Genomic DNA, 19,894 nt, shown 5'->3' with positions numbered 1-19,894 from the left:
AACGGCTGTCAGTTCTGCTTCTAGTTACGCAACATCGTCCTAGCAGCACCTACACACTGCGTTCAGATGTGCTCACCTCCGCCCTGGCGTTGAGCGCCTACAGCGCCTTCGCCTTCGGCCTCTGGTGGCAGGAGGGTAGCCGACACATCGCGGCGTGAGTGAAGCACAGCGCAAGGCGGTGGTGGTGTAACGGTCAGCATGGTTGCTTCCCAAGCAGTTGATCCGGGTTCGATTCCCGGCCACCGCACGACACGTACATTTTTCTTCTAGGGATATTCCACGTAACGTAACGCGATCCTCGTAACTGAGAACTGTCGCGTTACGAATAGTTTTCCTTCGCCCCACGTCTCACTCCGTGTAGCCAGTGCGCTAGTCGCCGGATTTCGTTTCACAGCATCGTGTGTCTCCATGTGTCGACTTGTCTCGACTTTGCTCGGCTGACGCGAAAGCTGACGCTTGGAAACGGGCATATATGTAGAGGGCAGGCGCGAGAAACGACTGTGAGAGACCAAAAAACGACAAACACACGACAGAACCTTTCATTTTATTGTGGCCACAGATTCGCGCCTTAGTGTACCGAGAGGCAAGAGTGGCGTCAGCGTGCTGGACAGCATCATTAACGCTAAGCAGCAACGAAAGCGAAGTAAAAAGGCAAAATGAAAGAAGCCAAATGCAGGTCGAGCTCCCAGCTGGTCACCCATCCAAGTACTAACCACGCCCAACGGTTCTTAACTACAATGAACAGACGAGAACCGCTGCACTCAGCGTGCTATGGCCGTTAGCCGCAACGCCGCGAAACGTGCAGACATATTGCTTGTTGTGCATGTCACTTGGTATTTACATGGCAGTGTCTCGCTGGAGGAAGCACTGTCTTTTACGAGAGAAAAATTAAATGGCACTTGCTGCGATCGAATACATGGCCTTTGTGTTCACAGCACGGCGCTCTAACCTACTGAGCTGACGAGCTGTGCAATGGGGCCACGTCAGCAGTCCAATACCCGGTCCACCGGCTCATCCACCTTCGTTACTGCCCTGCCAGTCATTTATACACGTATCTGCTTTCGTTGACTTTTGCTTTCTTGACGCTTGGACCCAAAAAGCACAACACAAAGAAAACGTAAACGCCCTGAGAATAGCCAAGACTCAGCAAACAAAAGTATGTTCGGCTACCGGGAATCGAATCCGGGCCGCCTGGCTGAAAGCCATGTCTCCTAACAGCTTTCCATTCCTTCTGACCGCCAGGCAATCAGACTTGCAGGGCAAGCTCCGTAATCACTGCCATCTCTAATAATATCTCTCGAACCTGTTTGCGCGTAATTTACTTGCTTTCCCGCACGAAGGAAATGGGCAGTTTTGGAATATTTAAAATTCATTGTCAGATGTGGGGTTCGAACCCACGCTCCCTTTCGGGAACCAGAGCTTAAATCTGGCGCCTTAGACCGCTCGGCCAATCTGACGTGCGAGCGCAAATAACGTGCTGCCGTCGTTTCTAGCTTCATCTCCAGAGCCTGACTGCGAAATTTGCTTGTTTTTTCTTGTGTGAAGGAAATACGTTTTTTTAGAGTATTTTAGACGAGTTGTCAGATGTGAGGTTGCACCCCACCCTCACTTTCGGGAACCACAGCTTAAATATGGTGCCTTACACCGTTGTTTTCCGTCGCCATCTGTCTTTAGTAGAACGAGCAGAACTCTAATTATCAATTTTTACATTGGCGCAGAGAAAACAACGAATGACAAGAAAAGGCCGTTCCCTATCAACGGCTACGCTGTGCATTTCACCCTTACGGGAAGCCAATGATATGCTCCAGGCGAGCATCAAACTAACCAACTTAACACTATGATACGTACGCGCTTTCTACTTCTGGACTGGCACACATATGCTCAATCGTCTCTGGATCGTCAGTAAGTACGTCACATTAGATATTTCTTTTATCACGCTGCTGTAAATTAAAGGGCAGTTTCTTCAACGGCTGTCAGTTCTGCTTCTAGTTACGCAACATCGTCCTAGCAGCACCTACACACTGCGTTCAGATGTGCTCACCTCCGCCCTGGCGTTGAGCGCCTACAGCGCCTTCGCCTTCGGCCTCTGGTGGCAGGAGGGTAGCCGACACATCGCGGCGTGAGTGAAGCACAGCGCAAGGCGGTGGTGGTGTAACGGTCAGCATGGTTGCTTCCCAAGCAGTTGATCCGGGTTCGATTCCCGGCCACCGCACGACACGTACATTTTTCTTCTAGGGATATTCCACGTAACGTAACGCGATCCTCGTAACTGAGAACTGTCGCGTTACGAATAGTTTTCCTTCGCCCCACGTCTCACTCCGTGTAGCCAGTGCGCTAGTCGCCGGATTTCGTTTCACAGCATCGTGTGTCTCCATGTGTCGACTTGTCTCGACTTTGCGAAAGCTGACGCTTGGAAACGGGCATATATGTAGAGGGCAGGCGCGAGAAACGACTGTGAGAGACCAAAAAACGACAAACACACGACAGAACCTTTCATTTTATTGTGGCCACAGATTCGCGCCTTAGTGTACCGAGAGGCAAGAGTGGCGTCAGCGTGCTGGACAGCATCATTAACGCTAAGCAGCAACGAAAGCGAAGTAAAAAGGCAAAATGAAAGAAGCCAAATGCAGGTCGAGCTCCCAGCTGGTCACCCATCCAAGTACTAACCACGCCCAACGGTTCTTAACTACAATGAACAGACGAGAACCGCTGCACTCAGCGTGCTATGGCCGTTAGCCGCAAAGCCGCGAAACGTGCAGACATATTGCTTGTTGTGCATGTCACTTGGTATTTACATGACAGTGTCTCGCTGGAGGAAGCACTGTCTTTTACGAGAGAAAAATTAAATGGCACTTGCTGCGATCGAATACATGGCCTTTGTGTTCACAGCACGGCGCTCTAACCTACTGAGCTGACGAGCTGTGCAATGGGGCCACGTCAGCAGTCCAATACCCGGTCCACCGGCTCATCCACCTTCGTTACTGCCCTGCCAGTCATTTATACACGTATCTGCTTTCGTTGACTTTTGCTTTCTTGACGCTTGGACCCAAAAAGCACAACACAAAGAAAACGTAAACGCCCTGAGAATAGCCAAGACTCAGCAAACAAAAGTATGTTCGGCTACCGGGAATCGAATCCGGGCCGCCTGGCTGAAAGCCATGTCTCCTAACAGCTTTCCATTCCTTCTGACCGCCAGGCAATCAGACTTGCAGGGCAAGCTCCGTAATCACTGCCATCTCTAATAATATCTCTCGAACCTGTTTGCGCGTAATTTACTTGCTTTCCCGCACGAAGGAAATGGGCAGTTTTGGAATATTTAAAATTCATTGTCAGATGTGGGGTTCGAACCCACGCTCCCTTTCGGGAACCAGAGCTTAAATCTGGCGCCTTAGACCGCTCGGCCAATCTGACGTGCGAGCGCAAATAACGTGCTGCCGTCGTTTCTAGCTTCATCTCCAGAGCCTGACTGCGAAATTTGCTTGTTTTTTCTTGTGTGAAGGAAATACGTTTTTTTAGAGTATTTTAGACGAGTTGTCAGATGTGAGGTTGCACCCCACCCTCACTTTCGGGAACCACAGCTTAAATATGGTGCCTTACACCGTTGTTTTCCGTCGCCATCTGTCTTTAGTAGAACGAGCAGAACTCTAATTATCAATTTTTACATTGGCGCAGAGAAAACAACGAATGACAAGAAAAGGCCGTTCCCTATCAACGGCTACGCTGTGCATTTCACCCTTACGGGAAGCCAATGATATGCTCCAGGCGAGCATCAAACTAACCAACTTAACACTATGATACGTACGCGCTTTCTACTTCTGGACTGGCACACATATGCTCAATCGTCTCTGGATCGTCAGTAAGTACGTCACATTAGATATTTCTTTTATCACGCTGCTGTAAATTAAAGGGCAGTTTCTTCAACGGCTGTCAGTTCTGCTTCTAGTTACGCAACATCGTCCTAGCAGCACCTACACACTGCGTTCAGATGTGCTCACCTCCGCCCTGGCGTTGAGCGCCTACAGCGCCTTCGCCTTCGGCCTCTGGTGGCAGGAGGGTAGCCGACACATCGCGGCGTGAGTGAAGCACAGCGCAAGGCGGTGGTGGTGTAACGGTCAGCATGGTTGCTTCCCAAGCAGTTGATCCGGGTTCGATTCCCGGCCACCGCACGACACGTACATTTTTCTTCTAGGGATATTCCACGTAACGTAACGCGATCCTCGTAACTGAGAACTGTCGCGTTACGAATAGTTTTCCTTCGCCCCACGTCTCACTCCGTGTAGCCAGTGCGCTAGTCGCCGGATTTCGTTTCACAGCATCGTGTGTCTCCATGTGTCGACTTGTCTCGACTTTGCGAAAGCTGACGCTTGGAAACGGGCATATATGTAGAGGGCAGGCGCGAGAAACGACTGTGAGAGACCAAAAAACGACAAACACACGACAGAACCTTTCATTTTATTGTGGCCACAGATTCGCGCCTTAGTGTACCGAGAGGCAAGAGTGGCGTCAGCGTGCTGGACAGCATCATTAACGCTAAGCAGCAACGAAAGCGAAGTAAAAAGGCAAAATGAAAGAAGCCAAATGCAGGTCGAGCTCCCAGCTGGTCACCCATCCAAGTACTAATCACGCCCAACGGTTCTTAACTACAATGAACAGACGAGAACCGCTGCACTCAGCGTGCTATGGCCGTTAGCCGCAACGCCGCGAAACGTGCAGACATATTGCTTGTTGTGCATGTCACTTGGTATTTACATGGCAGTGTCTCGCTGGAGGAAGCACTGTCTTTTACGAGAGAAAAATTAAATGGCACTTGCTGCGATCGAATACATGGCCTTTGTGTTCACAGCACGGCGCTCTAACCTACTGAGCTGACGAGCTGTGCAATGGGGCCACGTCAGCAGTCCAATACCCGGTCCACCGGCTCATCCACCTTCGTTACTGCCCTGCCAGTCATTTATACACGTATCTGCTTTCGTTGACTTTTGCTTTCTTGACGCTTGGACCCAAAAAGCACAACACAAAGAAAACGTAAACGCCCTGAGAATAGCCAAGACTCAGCAAACAAAAGTATGTTCGGCTACCGGGAATCGAATCCGGGCCGCCTGGCTGAAAGCCATGTCTCCTAACAGCTTTCCATTCCTTCTGACCGCCAGGCAATCAGACTTGCAGGGCAAGCTCCGTAATCACTGCCATCTCTAATAATATCTCTCGAACCTGTTTGCGCGTAATTTACTTGCTTTCCCGCACGAAGGAAATGGGCAGTTTTGGAATATTTAAAATTCATTGTCAGATGTGGGGTTCGAACCCACGCTCCCTTTCGGGAACCAGAGCTTAAATCTGGCGCCTTAGACCGCTCGGCCAATCTGACGTGCGAGCGCAAATAACGTGCTGCCGTCGTTTCTAGCTTCATCTCCAGAGCCTGACTGCGAAATTTGCTTGTTTTTTCTTGTGTGAAGGAAATACGTTTTTTTAGAGTATTTTAGACGAGTTGTCAGATGTGAGGTTGCACCCCACCCTCACTTTCGGGAACCACAGCTTAAATATGGTGCCTTACACCGTTGTTTTCCGTCGCCATCTGTCTTTAGTAGAACGAGCAGAACTCTAATTATCAATTTTTACATTGGCGCAGAGAAAACAACGAATGACAAGAAAAGGCCGTTCCCTATCAACGGCTACGCTGTGCATTTCACCCTTACGGGAAGCCAATGATATGCTCCAGGCGAGCATCAAACTAACCAACTTAACACTATGATACGTACGCGCTTTCTACTTCTGGACTGGCACACATATGCTCAATCGTCTCTGGATCGTCAGTAAGTACGTCACATTAGATATTTCTTTTATCACGCTGCTGTAAATTAAAGGGCAGTTTCTTCAACGGCTGTCAGTTCTGCTTCTAGTTACGCTACATCGTCCTAGCAGCACCTACACACTGCGTTCAGATGTGCTCACCTCCGCCCTGGCGTTGAGCGCCTACAGCGCCTTCGCCTTCGGCCTCTGGTGGCAGGAGGCTAGCCGACAAATCGCGGCGTGAGTGAAGCGCAGCGCAAGGCGGTGGTGGTGTAACGGTCAGCATGGTTGCTTCCCAAGCAGTTGATCCGGGTTCGATTCCCGGCCACCGCACGACACGTACATTTTTCTTCTAGGGATATTCCACGTAACGTAACGCGATCCTCGTAACTGAGAACTGTCGCGTTACGAATAGTTTTCCTTCGCCCCACGTCTCACTCCGTGTAGCCAGTGCGCTAGTCGCCGGATTTCGTTTCACAGCATCGTGTGTCTCCATGTGTCGACTTGTCTCGACTTTGCGAAAGCTGACGCTTGGAAACGGGCATATATGTAGAGGGCAGGCGCGAGAAACGACTGTGAGAGACCAAAAAACGACAAACACACGACAGAACCTTTCATTTTATTGTGGCCACAGATTCGCGCCTTAGTGTACCGAGAGGCAAGAGTGGCGTCAGCGTGCTGGACAGCATCATTAACGCTAAGCAGCAACGAAAGCGAAGTAAAAAGGCAAAATGAAAGAAGCCAAATGCAGGTCGAGCTCCCAGCTGGTCACCCATCCAAGTACTAACCACGCCCAACGGTTCTTAACTACAATGAACAGACGAGAACCGCTGCACTCAGCGTGCTATGGCCGTTAGCCGCAACGCCGCGAAACGTGCAGACATATTGCTTGTTGTGCATGTCACTTGGTATTTACATGGCAGTGTCTCGCTGGAGGAAGCACTGTCTTTTACGAGAGAAAAATTAAATGGCACTTGCTGCGATCGAATACATGGCCTTTGTGTTCACAGCACGGCGCTCTAACCTACTGAGCTGACGAGCTGTGCAATGGGGCCACGTCAGCAGTCCAATACCCGGTCCACCGGCTCATCCACCTTCGTTACTGCCCTGCCAGTCATTTATACACGTATCTGCTTTCGTTGACTTTTGCTTTCTTGACGCTTGGACCCAAAAAGCACAACACAAAGAAAACGTAAACGCCCTGAGAATAGCCAAGACTCAGCAAACAAAAGTATGTTCGGCTACCGGGAATCGAATCCGGTTCGGCTACCGGGAATCGAATCCGGGCCGCCTGGCTGAAAGCCATGTCTTCTAACAGCTTTCCATTCCTTCTGACCGCCAGGCAATCAGACTTGCAGGGCAAGCTCCGTAATCACTGCCATCTCTAATAATATCTCTCGAACCTGTTTGCGCGTAATTTACTTGCTTTCCCGCACGAAGGAAATGGGCAGTTTTGGAATATTTAAAATTCATTGTCAGATGTGGGGTTCGAACCCACGCTCCCTTTCGGGAACCAGAGCTTAAATCTGGCGCCTTAGACCGCTCGGCCAATCTGACGGGCGAGCGCAAATAACGTGCTGCCGTCGTTTCTAGCTTCATCTCCAGAGCCTGACTGCGAAATTTGCTTGTTTTTTCTTGTGTGAAGGAAATACGTTTTTTTAGAGTATTTTAGACGAGTTGTCAGATGTGAGGTTGCACCCCACCCTCACTTTCGGGAACCACAGCTTAAATATGGTGCCTTACACCGTTGTTTTCCGTCGCCATCTGTCTTTAGTAGAACGAGCAGAACTCTAATTATCAATTTTTACATTGGCGCAGAGAAAACAACGAATGACAAGAAAAGGCCGTTCCCTATCAACGGCTACGCTGTGCATTTCACCCTTACGGGAAGCCAATGATATGCTCCAGGCGAGCATCAAACTAACCAACTTAACACTATGATACGTACGCGCTTTCTACTTCTGGACTGGCACACATATGCTCAATCGTCTCTGGATCGTCAGTAAGTACGTCACATTAGATATTTCTTTTATCACGCTGCTGTAAATTAAAGGGCAGTTTCTTCAACGGCTGTCAGTTCTGCTTCTAGTTACGCTACATCGTCCTAGCAGCACCTACACACTGCGTTCAGATGTGCTCACCTCCGCCCTGGCGTTGAGCGCCTACAGCGCCTTCGCCTTCGGCCTCTGGTGGCAGGAGGCTAGCCGACAAATCGCGGCGTGAGTGAAGCGCAGCGCAAGGCGGTGGTGGTGTAACGGTCAGCATGGTTGCTTCCCAAGCAGTTGATCCGGGTTCGATTCCCGGCCACCGCACGACACGTACATTTTTCTTCTAGGGATATTCCACGTAACGTAACGCGATCCTCGTAACTGAGAACTGTCGCGTTACGAATAGTTTTCCTTCGCCCCACGTCTCACTCCGTGTAGCCAGTGCGCTAGTCGCCGGATTTCGTTTCACAGCATCGTGTGTCTCCATGTGTCGACTTGTCTCGACTTTGCTCGGCTGACGCGAAAGCTGACGCTTGGAAACGGGCATATATGTAGAGGGCAGGCGCGAGAAACGACTGTGAGAGACCAAAAAACGACAAACACACGACAGAACCTTTCATTTTATTGTGGCCACAGATTCGCGCCTTAGTGTACCGAGAGGCAAGAGTGGCGTCAGCGTGCTGGACAGCATCATTAACGCTAAGCAGCAACGAAAGCGAAGTAAAAAGGCAAAATGAAAGAAGCCAAATGCAGGTCGAGCTCCCAGCTGGTCACCCATCCAAGTACTAACCACGCCCAACGGTTCTTAACTACAATGAACAGACGAGAACCGCTGCACTCAGCGTGCTATGGCCGTTAGCCGCAACGCCGCGAAACGTGCAGACATATTGCTTGTTGTGCATGTCACTTGGTATTTACATGGCAGTGTCTCGCTGGAGGAAGCACTGTCTTTTACGAGAGAAAAATTAAATGGCACTTGCTGCGATCGAATACATGGCCTTTGTGTTCACAGCACGGCGCTCTAACCTACTGAGCTGACGAGCTGTGCAATGGGGCCACGTCAGCAGTCCAATACCCGGTCCACCGGCTCATCCACCTTCGTTACTGCCCTGCCAGTCATTTATACACGTATCTGCTTTCGTTGACTTTTGCTTTCTTGACGCTTGGACCCAAAAAGCACAACACAAAGAAAACGTAAACGCCCTGAGAATAGCCAAGACTCAGCAAACAAAAGTATGTTCGGCTACCGGGAATCGAATCCGGGCCGCCTGGCTGAAAGCCATGTCTCCTAACAGCTTTCCATTCCTTCTGACCGCCAGGCAATCAGACTTGCAGGGCAAGCTCCGTAATCACTGCCATCTCTAATAATATCTCTCGAACCTGTTTGCGCGTAATTTACTTGCTTTCCCGCACGAAGGAAATGGGCAGTTTTGGAATATTTAAAATTCATTGTCAGATGTGGGGTTCGAACCCACGCTCCCTTTCGGGAACCAGAGCTTAAATCTGGCGCCTTAGACCGCTCGGCCAATCTGACGTGCGAGCGCAAATAACGTGCTGCCGTCGTTTCTAGCTTCATCTCCAGAGCCTGACTGCGAAATTTGCTTGTTTTTTCTTGTGTGAAGGAAATACGTTTTTTTAGAGTATTTTAGACGAGTTGTCAGATGTGAGGTTGCACCCCACCCTCACTTTCGGGAACCACAGCTTAAATATGGTGCCTTACACCGTTGTTTTCCGTCGCCATCTGTCTTTAGTAGAACGAGCAGAACTCTAATTATCAATTTTTACATCGGCGCAGAGAAAACAACGAATGACAAGAAAAGGCCGTTCCCTATCAACGGCTACGCTGTGCATTTCACCCTTACGGGAAGCCAATGATATGCTCCAGGCGAGCATCAAACTAACCAACTTAACACTATGATACGTACGCGCTTTCTACTTCTGGACTGGCACACATATGCTCAATCGTCTCTGGATCGTCAGTAAGTACGTCACATTAGATATTTCTTTTATCACGCTGCTGTAAATTAAAGGGCAGTTTCTTCAACGGCTGTCAGTTCTGCTTCTAGTTACGCTACATCGTCCTAGCAGCACCTACACACTGCGTTCAGATGTGCTCACCTCCGCCCTGGCGTTGAGCGCCTACAGCGCCTTCGCCTTCGGCCTCTGGTGGCAGGAGGCTAGCCGACACATCGCGGCGTGAGTGAAGCGCAGCGCAAGGCGGTGGTGGTGTAACGGTCAGCATGGTTGCTTCCCAAGCAGTTGATCCGGGTTCGATTCCCGGCCACCGCACGACACGTACATTTTTCTTCTAGGGATATTCCACGTAACGTAACGCGATCCTCGTAACTGAGAACTGTCGCGTTACGAATAGTTTTCCTTCGCCCCACGTCTCACTCCGTGTAGCCAGTGCGCTAGTCGCCGGATTTCGTTTCACAGCATCGTGTGTCTCCATGTGTCGACTTTGCTCGGCTGACGCGAAAGCTGACGCTTGGAAACGGGCATATATGTAGAGGGCAGGCGCGAGAAACGACTGTGAGAGACCAAAAAACGACAAACACACGACAGAACCTTTCATTTTATTGTGGCCACAGATTCGCGCCTTAGTGTACCGAGAGGCAAGAGTGGCGTCAGCGTGCTGGACAGCATCATTAACGCTAAGCAGCAACGAAAGCGAAGTAAAAAGGCAAAATGAAAGAAGCCAAATGCAGGTCGAGCTCCCAGCTGGTCACCCATCCAAGTACTAACCACGCCCAACGGTTCTTAACTACAATGAACAGACGAGAACCGCTGCACTCAGCGTGCTATGGCCGTTAGCCGCAACGCCGCGAAACGTGCAGACATATTGCTTGTTGTGCATGTCACTTGGTATTTACATGGCAGTGTCTCGCTGGAGGAAGCACTGTCTTTTACGAGAGAAAAATTAAATGGCACTTGCTGCGATCGAATACATGGCCTTTGTGTTCACAGCACGGCGCTCTAACCTACTGAGCTGACGAGCTGTGCAATGGGGCCACGTCAGCAGTCCAATACCCGGTCCACCGGCTCATCCACCTTCGTTACTGCCCTGCCAGTCATTTATACACGTATCTGCTTACGTTGACTTTTGCTTTCTTGACGCTTGGACCCAAAAAGCACAACACAAAGAAAACGTAAACGCCCTGAGAATAGCCAAGACTCAGCAAACAAAAGTATGTTCGGCTACCGGGAATCGAATCCGGGCCGCCTGGCTGAAAGCCATGTCTCCTAACAGCTTTCCATTCCTTCTGACCGCCAGGCAATCAGACTTGCAGGGCAAGCTCCGTAATCACTGCCATCTCTAATAATATCTCTCGAACCTGTTTGCGCGTAATTTACTTGCTTTCCCGCACGAAGGAAATGGGCAGTTTTGGAATATTTAAAATTCATTGTCAGATGTGGGGTTCGAACCCACGCTCCCTTTCGGGAACCAGAGCTTAAATCTGGCGCCTTAGACCGCTCGGCCAATCTGACGGGCGAGCGCAAATAACGTGCTGCCGTCGTTTCTAGCTTCATCTCCAGAGCCTGACTGCGAAATTTGCTTGTTTTTTCTTGTGTGAAGGAAATACGTTTTTTTAGAGTATTTTAGACGAGTTGTCAGATGTGAGGTTGCACCCCACCCTCACTTTCGGGAACCACAGCTTAAATATGGTGCCTTACACCGTTGTTTTCCGTCGCCATCTGTCTTTAGTAGAACGAGCAGAACTCTAATTATCAATTTTTACATTGGCGCAGAGAAAACAACGAATGACAAGAAAAGGCCGTTCCCTATCAACGGCTACGCTGTGCATTTCACCCTTACGGGAAGCCAATGATATGCTCCAGGCGAGCATCAAACTAACCAACTTAACACTATGATACGTACGCGCTTTCTACTTCTGGACTGGCACACATATGCTCAATCGTCTCTGGATCGTCAGTAAGTACGTCACATTAGATATTTCTTTTATCACGCTGCTGTAAATTAAAGGGCAGTTTCTTCAACGGCTGTCAGTTCTGCTTCTAGTTACGCTACATCGTCCTAGCAGCACCTACACACTGCGTTCAGATGTGCTCACCTCCGCCCTGGCGTTGAGCGCCTACAGCGCCTTCGCCTTCGGCCTCTGGTGGCAGGAGGCTAGCCGACACATCGCGGCGTGAGTGAAGCGCAGCGCCAGGCGGTGGTGGTGTAACGGTCAGCATGGTTGCTTCCCAAGCAGTTGATCCGGGTTCGATTCCCGGCCACCGCACGACACGTACATTTTTCTTCTAGGGATATTCCACGTAACGTAACGCGATCCTCGTAACTGAGAACTGTCGCGTTACGAATAGTTTTCCTTCGCCCCACGTCTCACTCCGTGTAGCCAGTGCGCTAGTCGCCGGATTTCGTTTCACAGCATCGTGTGTCTCCATGTGTCGACTTGTCTCGACTTTGCTCGGCTGACGCGAAAGCTGACGCTTGGAAACGGGCATATATGTAGAGGGCAGGCGCGAGAAACGACTGTGAGAGACCAAAAAACGACAAACACACGACAGAACCTTTCATTTTATTGTGGCCACAGATTCGCGCCTTAGTGTACCGAGAGGCAAGAGTGGCGTCAGCGTGCTGGACAGCATCATTAACGCTAAGCAGCAACGAAAGCGAAGTAAAAAGGCAAAATGAAAGAAGCCAAATGCAGGTCGAGCTCCCAGCTGGTCACCCATCCAAGTGCTAACCACGCCCAACGGTTCTTAACTACAATGAACAGACGAGAACCGCTGCACTCAGCGTGCTATGGCCGTTAGCCGCAACGCCGCGAAACGTGCAGACATATTGCTTGTTGTGCATGTCACTTGGTATTTACATGGCAGTGTCTCGCTGGAGGAAGCACTGTCTTTTACGAGAGAAAAATTAAATGGCACTTGCTGCGATCGAATACATGGCCTTTGTGTTCACAGCACGGCGCTCTAACCTACTGAGCTGACGAGCTGTGCAATGGGGCCACGTCAGCAGTCCAATACCCGGTCCACCGGCTCATCCACCTTCGTTACTGCCCTGCCAGTCATTTATACACGTATCTGCTTTCGTTGACTTTTGCTTTCTTGACGCTTGGACCCAAAAAGCACAACACAAAGAAAACGTAAACGCCCTGAGAATAGCCAAGACTCAGCAAACAAAAGTATGTTCGGCTACCGGGAATCGAATCCGGGCCGCCTGGCTGAAAGCCATGTCTCCTAACAGCTTTCCATTCCTTCTGACCGCCAGGCAATCAGACTTGCAGGGCAAGCTCCGTAATCACTGCCATCTCTAATAATATCTCTCGAACCTGTTTGCGCGTAATTTACTTGCTTTCCCGCACGAAGGAAATGGGCAGTTTTGGAATATTTAAAATTCATTGTCAGATGTGGGGTTCGAACCCACGCTCCCTTTCGGGAACCAGAGCTTAAATCTGGCGCCTTAGACCGCTCGGCCAATCTGACGGGCGAGCGCAAATAACGTGCTGCCGTCGTTTCTAGCTTCATCTCCAGAGCCTGACTGCGAAATTTGCTTGTTTTTTCTTGTGTGAAGGAAATACGTTTTTTTAGAGTATTTTAGACGAGTTGTCAGATGTGAGGTTGCACCCCACCCTCACTTTCGGGAACCACAGCTTAAATATGGTGCCTTACACCGTTGTTTTCCGTCGCCATCTGTCTTTAGTAGAACGAGCAGAACTCTAATTATCAATTTTTACATTGGCGCAGAGAAAACAACGAATGACAAGAAAAGGCCGTTCCCTATCAACGGCTACGCTGTGCATTTCACCCTTACGGGAAGCCAATGATATGCTCCAGGCGAGCATCAAACTAACCAACTTAACACTATGATACGTACGCGCTTTCTACTTCTGGACTGGCACACATATGCTCAATCGTCTCTGGATCGTCAGTAAGTACGTCACATTAGATATTTCTTTTATCACGCTGCTGTAAATTAAAGGGCAGTTTCTTCAACGGCTGTCAGTTCTGCTTCTAGTTACGCAACATCGTCCTAGCAGCACCTACACACTGCGTTCAGATGTGCTCACCTCCGCCCTGGCGTTGAGCGCCTACAGCGCCTTCGCCTTCGGCCTCTGGTGGCAGGAGGGTAGCCGACACATCGCGGCGTGAGTGAAGCACAGCGCAAGGCGGTGGTGGTGTAACGGTCAGCATGGTTGCTTCCCAAGCAGTTGATCCGGGTTCGATTCCCGGCCACCGCACGACACGTACATTTTTCTTCTAGGGATATTCCACGTAACGTAACGCGATCCTCGTAACTGAGAACTGTCGCGTTACGAATAGTTTTCCTTCGCCCCACGTCTCACTCCGTGTAGCCAGTGCGCTAGTCGCCGGATTTCGTTTCACAGCATCGTGTGTCTCCATGTGTCGACTTGTCTCGACTTTGCGAAAGCTGACGCTTGGAAACGGGCATATATGTAGAGGGCAGGCGCGAGAAACGACTGTGAGAGACCAAAAAACGACAAACACACGACAGAACCTTTCATTTTATTGTGGCCACAGATTCGCGCCTTAGTGTACCGAGAGGCAAGAGTGGCGTCAGCGTGCTGGACAGCATCATTAACGCTAAGCAGCAACGAAAGCGAAGTAAAAAGGCAAAATGAAAGAAGCCAAATGCAGGTCGAGCTCCCAGCTGGTCACCCATCCAAGTACTAACCACGCCCAACGGTTCTTAACTACAATGAACAGACGAGAACCGCTGCACTCAGCGTGCTATGGCCGTTAGCCGCAACGCCGCGAAACGTGCAGACATATTGCTTGTTGTGCATGTCACTTGGTATTTACATGGCAGTGTCTCGCTGGAGGAAGCACTGTCTTTTACGAGAGAAAAATTAAATGGCACTTGCTGCGATCGAATACATGGCCTTTGTGTTCACAGCACGGCGCTCTAACCTACTGAGCTGACGAGCTGTGCAATGGGGCCACGTCAGCAGTCCAATACCCGGTCCACCGGCTCATCCACCTTCGTTACTGCCCTGCCAGTCATTTATACACGTATCTGCTTTCGTTGACTTTTGCTTTCTTGACGCTTGGACCCAAAAAGCACAACACAAAGAAAACGTAAACGCCCTGAGAATAGCCAAGACTCAGCAAACAAAAGTATGTTCGGCTACCGGGAATCGAATCCGGGCCGCCTGGCTGAAAGCCATGTCTCCTAACAGCTTTCCATTCCTTCTGACCGCCAGGCAATCAGACTTGCAGGGCAAGCTCCGTAATCACTGCCATCTCTAATAATATCTCTCGAACCTGTTTGCGCGTAATTTACTTGCTTTCCCGCACGAAGGAAATGGGCAGTTTTGGAATATTTAAAATTCATTGTCAGATGTGGGGTTCGAACCCACGCTCCCTTTCGGGAACCAGAGCTTAAATCTGGCGCCTTAGACCGCTCGGCCAATCTGAAGTGCGAGCGCAAATAACGTGCTGCCGTCGTTTCTAGCTTCATCTCCAGAGCCTGACTGCGAAATTTGCTTGTTTTTTCTTGTGTGAAGGAAATACGTTTTTTTAGAGTATTTTAGACGAGTTGTCAGATGTGAGGTTGCACCCCACCCTCACTTTCGGGAACCACAGCTTAAATATGGTGCCTTACACCGTTGTTTTCCGTCGCCATCTGTCTTTAGTAGAACGAGCAGAACTCTAATTATCAATTTTTACATTGGCGCAGAGAAAACAACGAATGACAAGAAAAGGCCGTTCCCTATCAACGGCTACGCTGTGCATTTCACCCTTACGGGAAGCCAATGATATGCTCCAGGCGAGCATCAAACTAACCAACTTAACACTATGATACGTACGCGCTTTCTACTTCTGGACTGGCACACATATGCTCAATCGTCTCTGGATCGTCAGTAAGTACGTCACATTAGATATTTCTTTTATCACGCTGCTGTAAATTAAAGGGCAGTTTCTTCAACGGCTGTCAGTTCTGCTTCTAGTTACGCAACATCGTCCTAGCAGCACCTACACACTGCGTTCAGATGTGCTCACCTCCGCCCTGGCGTTGAGCGCCTACAGCGCCTTCGCCTTCGGCCTCTGGTGGCAGGAGGGTAGCCGACACATCGCGGCGTGAGTGAAGCACAGCGCAAGGCGGTGGTGGTGTAACGGTCAGCATGGTTGCTTCCCAAGCAGTTGATCCGGGTTCGATTCCCGGCCACCGCACGACACGTACATTTTTCTTCTAGGGATATTCCACGTAACGTAACGCGATCCTCGTAACTGAGAACTGTCGCGTTACGAATAGTTTTCCTTCGCCCCACGTCTCACTCCGTGTAGCCAGTGCGCTAGTCGCCGGATTTCGTTTCACAGCATCGTGTGTCTCCATGTGTCGACTTGTCTCGACTTTGCGAAAGCTGACGCTTGGAAACGGGCATATATGTAGAGGGCAGGCGCGAGAAACGACTGTGAGAGACCAAAAAACGACAAACACACGACAGAACCTTTCATTTTATTGTGGCCACAGATTCGCGCCTTAGTGTACCGAGAGGCAAGAGTGGCGTCAGCGTGCTGGACAGCATCATTAACGCTAAGCAGCAACGAAAGCGAAGTAAAAAGGCAAAATGAAAGAAGCCAAATGCAGGTCGAGCTCCCAGCTGGTCACCCATCCAAGTACTAACCACGCCCAACGGTTCTTAACTACAATGAACAGACGAGAACCGCTGCACTCAGCGTGCTATGGCCGTTAGCCGCAACGCCGCGAAACGTGCAGACATATTGCTTGTTGTGCATGTCACTTGGTATTTACATGGCAGTGTCTCGCTGGAGGAAGCACTGTCTTTTACGAGAGAAAAATTAAATGGCACTTGCTGCGATCGAATACATGGCCTTTGTGTTCACAGCACGGCGCTCTAACCTACTGAGCTGACGAGCTGTGCAATGGGGCCACGTCAGCAGTCCAATACCCGGTCCACCGGCTCATCCACCTTCGTTACTGCCCTGCCAGTCATTTATACACGTATCTGCTTTCGTTGACTTTTGCTTTCTTGACGCTTGGACCCAAAAAGCACAACACAAAGAAAACGTAAACGCCCTGAGAATAGCCAAGACTCAGCAAACAAAAGTATGTTCGGCTACCGGGAATCGAATCCGGGCCGCCTGGCTGAAAGCCATGTCTCCTAACAGCTTTCCATTCCTTCTGACCGCCAGGCAATCAGACTTGCAGGGCAAGCTCCGTAATCACTGCCATCTCTAATAATATCTCTCGAACCTGTTTGCGCGTAATTTACTTGCTTTCCCGCACGAAGGAAATGGGCAGTTTTGGAATATTTAAAATTCATTGTCAGATGTGGGGTTCGAACCCACGCTCCCTTTCGGGAACCAGAGCTTAAATCTGGCGCCTTAGACCGCTCGGCCAATCTGACGGGCGAGCGCAAATAACGTGCTGCCGTCGTTTCTAGCTTCATCTCCAGAGCCTGACTGCGAAATTTGCTTGTTTTTTCTTGTGTGAAGGAAATACGTTTTTTTAGAGTATTTTAGACGAGTTGTCAGATGTGAGGTTGCACCCCACCCTCACTTTCGGGAACCACAGCTTAAATATGGTGCCTTACACCGTTGTTTTCCGTCGCCATCTGTCTTTAGTAGAACGAGCAGAACTCTAATTATCAATTTTTACATTGGCGCAGAGAAAACAACGAATGACAAGAAAAGGCCGTTCCCTATCAACGGCTACGCTGTGCATTTCACCCTTACGGGAAGCCAATGATATGCTCCAGGCGAGCATCAAACTAACCAACTTAACACTATGATACGTACGCGCTTTCTACTTCTGGACTGGCACACATATGCTCAATCGTCTCTGGATCGTCAGTAAGTACGTCACATTAGATATTTCTTTTATCACGCTGCTGTAAATTAAAGGGCAGTTTCTTCAACGGCTGTCAGTTCTGCTTCTAGTTACGCAACATCGTCCTAGCAGCACCTACACACTGCGTTCAGATGTGCTCACCTCCGCCCTGGCGTTGAGCGCCTACAGCGCCTTCGCCTTCGGCCTCTGGTGGCAGGAGGGTAGCCGACACATCGCGGCGTGAGTGAAGCACAGCGCAAGGCGGTGGTGGTGTAACGGTCAGCATGGTTGCTTCCCAAGCAGTTGATCCGGGTTCGATTCCCGGCCAACGCACGACACGTACATTTTTCTTCTAGGGATATTCCACGTAACGTAACGCGATCCTCGTAACTGAGAACTGTCGCGTTACGAATAGTTTTCCTTCGCCCCACGTCTCACTCCGTGTAGCCAGTGCGCTAGTCGCCGGATTTCGTTTCACAGCATCGTGTGTCTCCATGTGTCGACTTGTCTCGACTTAGCTCGGCTGACGCGAAAGCTGACGCTTGGAAACGGGCATATATGTAGAGGGCAGGCGCGAGAAACGACTGTGAGAGACCAAAAAACGACAAACACACGACAGAACCTTTCATTTTATTGTGGCCACAGATTCGCGCCTTAGTGTACCGAGAGGCAAGAGTGGCGTCAGCGTGCTGGACAGCATCATTAACGCTAAGCAGCAACGAAAGCGAAGTAAAAAGGCAAAATGAAAGAAGCCAAATGCAGGTCGAGCTCCCAGCTGGTCACCCATCCAAGTACTAACCACGCCCAACGGTTCTTAACTACAATGAACAGACGAGAACCGCTGCACTCAGCGTGCTATGGCCGTTAGCCGCAACGCCGCGAAACGTGCAGACATATTGCTTGTTGTGCATGTCACTTGGTATTTACATGGCAGTGTCTCGCTGGAGGAAGCACTGTCTTTTACGAGAGAAAAATTAAATGGCACTTGCTGCGATCGAATACATGGCCTTTGTGTTCACAGCACGGCGCTCTAACCTACTGAGCTGACGAGCTGTGCAATGGGGCCACGTCAGCAGTCCAATACCCGGTCCACCGGCTCATCCACCTTCGTTACTGCCCTGCCAGTCATTTATACACGTATCTGCTTTCGTTGACTTTTGCTTTCTTGACGCTTGGACCCAAAAAGCACAACACAAAGAAAACGTAAACGCCCTGAGAATAGCCAAGACTCAGCAAACAAAAGTATGTTCGGCTACCGGGAATCGAATCCGGGCCGCCTGGCTGAAAGCCATGTCTCCTAACAGCTTTCCATTCCTTCTGACCGCCAGGCAATCAGACTTGCAGGGCAAGCTCCGTAATCACTGCCATCTCTAATAATATCTCTCGAACCTGTTTGCGCGTAATTTACTTGCTTTCCCGCACGAAGGAAATGGGCAGTTTTGGAATATTTAAAATTCATTGTCAGATGTGGGGTTCGAACCCACGCTCCCTTTCGGGAACCAGAGCTTAAATCTGGCGCCTTAGACCGCTCGGCCAATCTGACGTGCGAGCGCAAATAACGTGCTGCCGTCGTTTCTAGCTTCATCTCCAGAGCCTGACTGCGAAATTTGCTTGTTTTTTCTTGTGTGAAGGAAATACGTTTTTTTAGAGTATTTTAGACGAGTTGTCAGATGTGAGGTTGCACCCCACCCTCACTTTCGGGAACCACAGCTTAAATATGGTGCCTTACACCGTTGTTTTCCGTCGCCATCTGTCTTTAGTAGAACGAGCAGAACTCTAATTATCAATTTTTACATCGGCGCAGAGAAAACAACGAATGACAAGAAAAGGCCGTTCCCTATCAACGGCTACGCTGTGCATTTCACCCTTACGGGAAGCCAATGATATGCTCCAGGCGAGCATCAAACTAACCAACTTAACACTATGATACGTACGCGCTTTCTACTTCTGGACTGGCACACATATGCTCAATCGTCTCTGGATCGTCAGTAAGTACGTCACATTAGATATTTCTTTTATCACGCTGCTGTAAATTAAAGGGCAGTTTCTTCAACGGCTGTCAGTTCTGCTCCTAGTTACGCTACATCGTCCTAGCAGCACCTACACACTGCGTTCAGATGTGCTCATCTCCGCCCTGGCGTTGAGCGCCTACAGCGCCTTCGCCTTCGGCCTCTGGTGGCAGGAGGGTAGCCGACACATCGCGGCGTGAGTGAAGCGCAGCGCAAGGCGGTGGTGGTGTAACGGTCAGCATGGTTGCTTCCCAAGCAGTTGATCCGGGTTCGATTCCCGGCCACCGCACGACACGTACATTTTTCTTCTAGGGATATTCCACGTA

General features: G+C 50.0%; 21 non-coding genes across 21 annotated transcripts; 11 read left to right on the top strand and 10 right to left on the bottom strand.

The window, feature by feature from the left end:
* Positions 1-175: 175 nt before the first annotated feature.
* Trnag-ccc (transfer RNA glycine (anticodon CCC)) lies at positions 176-247 on the top strand. The gene has a single exon. It is a non-coding gene; the product is annotated as a tRNA-Gly (tRNA).
* Positions 248-1,373: 1,126 nt separating this feature from the next.
* On the bottom strand, positions 1,374-1,457 carry Trnal-uaa (transfer RNA leucine (anticodon UAA)). The gene has a single exon. It is a non-coding gene; the product is annotated as a tRNA-Leu (tRNA).
* A 683-nt stretch (positions 1,458-2,140) lies between these two features.
* Positions 2,141-2,212, top strand: Trnag-ccc (transfer RNA glycine (anticodon CCC)). Its single transcript has one exon. It is a non-coding gene; the product is annotated as a tRNA-Gly (tRNA).
* A 1,115-nt stretch (positions 2,213-3,327) lies between these two features.
* Positions 3,328-3,411, bottom strand: Trnal-uaa (transfer RNA leucine (anticodon UAA)). Its single transcript has one exon. It is a non-coding gene; the product is annotated as a tRNA-Leu (tRNA).
* A 683-nt stretch (positions 3,412-4,094) lies between these two features.
* On the top strand, positions 4,095-4,166 carry Trnag-ccc (transfer RNA glycine (anticodon CCC)). Its single transcript has one exon. It is a non-coding gene; the product is annotated as a tRNA-Gly (tRNA).
* Positions 4,167-5,281: 1,115 nt separating this feature from the next.
* Positions 5,282-5,365, bottom strand: Trnal-uaa (transfer RNA leucine (anticodon UAA)). The gene has a single exon. It is a non-coding gene; the product is annotated as a tRNA-Leu (tRNA).
* Positions 5,366-6,048: 683 nt separating this feature from the next.
* Positions 6,049-6,120, top strand: Trnag-ccc (transfer RNA glycine (anticodon CCC)). The gene has a single exon. It is a non-coding gene; the product is annotated as a tRNA-Gly (tRNA).
* Positions 6,121-7,260: 1,140 nt separating this feature from the next.
* Positions 7,261-7,344, bottom strand: Trnal-uaa (transfer RNA leucine (anticodon UAA)). The gene has a single exon. It is a non-coding gene; the product is annotated as a tRNA-Leu (tRNA).
* A 683-nt stretch (positions 7,345-8,027) lies between these two features.
* Positions 8,028-8,099, top strand: Trnag-ccc (transfer RNA glycine (anticodon CCC)). Its single transcript has one exon. It is a non-coding gene; the product is annotated as a tRNA-Gly (tRNA).
* Positions 8,100-9,225: 1,126 nt separating this feature from the next.
* Trnal-uaa (transfer RNA leucine (anticodon UAA)) lies at positions 9,226-9,309 on the bottom strand. Its single transcript has one exon. It is a non-coding gene; the product is annotated as a tRNA-Leu (tRNA).
* A 683-nt stretch (positions 9,310-9,992) lies between these two features.
* Trnag-ccc (transfer RNA glycine (anticodon CCC)) lies at positions 9,993-10,064 on the top strand. The gene has a single exon. It is a non-coding gene; the product is annotated as a tRNA-Gly (tRNA).
* Positions 10,065-11,180: 1,116 nt separating this feature from the next.
* On the bottom strand, positions 11,181-11,264 carry Trnal-uaa (transfer RNA leucine (anticodon UAA)). The gene has a single exon. It is a non-coding gene; the product is annotated as a tRNA-Leu (tRNA).
* Positions 11,265-11,947: 683 nt separating this feature from the next.
* Trnag-ccc (transfer RNA glycine (anticodon CCC)) lies at positions 11,948-12,019 on the top strand. Its single transcript has one exon. It is a non-coding gene; the product is annotated as a tRNA-Gly (tRNA).
* Positions 12,020-13,145: 1,126 nt separating this feature from the next.
* Positions 13,146-13,229, bottom strand: Trnal-uaa (transfer RNA leucine (anticodon UAA)). Its single transcript has one exon. It is a non-coding gene; the product is annotated as a tRNA-Leu (tRNA).
* A 683-nt stretch (positions 13,230-13,912) lies between these two features.
* Positions 13,913-13,984, top strand: Trnag-ccc (transfer RNA glycine (anticodon CCC)). Its single transcript has one exon. It is a non-coding gene; the product is annotated as a tRNA-Gly (tRNA).
* Positions 13,985-15,099: 1,115 nt separating this feature from the next.
* Trnal-uaa (transfer RNA leucine (anticodon UAA)) lies at positions 15,100-15,183 on the bottom strand. The gene has a single exon. It is a non-coding gene; the product is annotated as a tRNA-Leu (tRNA).
* A 683-nt stretch (positions 15,184-15,866) lies between these two features.
* On the top strand, positions 15,867-15,938 carry Trnag-ccc (transfer RNA glycine (anticodon CCC)). The gene has a single exon. It is a non-coding gene; the product is annotated as a tRNA-Gly (tRNA).
* Positions 15,939-17,053: 1,115 nt separating this feature from the next.
* On the bottom strand, positions 17,054-17,137 carry Trnal-uaa (transfer RNA leucine (anticodon UAA)). The gene has a single exon. It is a non-coding gene; the product is annotated as a tRNA-Leu (tRNA).
* A 683-nt stretch (positions 17,138-17,820) lies between these two features.
* On the top strand, positions 17,821-17,892 carry Trnag-ccc (transfer RNA glycine (anticodon CCC)). The gene has a single exon. It is a non-coding gene; the product is annotated as a tRNA-Gly (tRNA).
* A 1,126-nt stretch (positions 17,893-19,018) lies between these two features.
* On the bottom strand, positions 19,019-19,102 carry Trnal-uaa (transfer RNA leucine (anticodon UAA)). The gene has a single exon. It is a non-coding gene; the product is annotated as a tRNA-Leu (tRNA).
* A 683-nt stretch (positions 19,103-19,785) lies between these two features.
* Positions 19,786-19,857, top strand: Trnag-ccc (transfer RNA glycine (anticodon CCC)). Its single transcript has one exon. It is a non-coding gene; the product is annotated as a tRNA-Gly (tRNA).
* Positions 19,858-19,894: the final 37 nt, after the last annotated feature.

This window comes from Schistocerca cancellata, chromosome 2 (genome assembly GCF_023864275.1).
Source record: "Schistocerca cancellata isolate TAMUIC-IGC-003103 chromosome 2, iqSchCanc2.1, whole genome shotgun sequence".
Taxonomy (NCBI): domain Eukaryota; kingdom Metazoa; phylum Arthropoda; class Insecta; order Orthoptera; family Acrididae; genus Schistocerca; species Schistocerca cancellata.
This window is presented reverse-complemented; position numbering and strand designations above follow the sequence as displayed.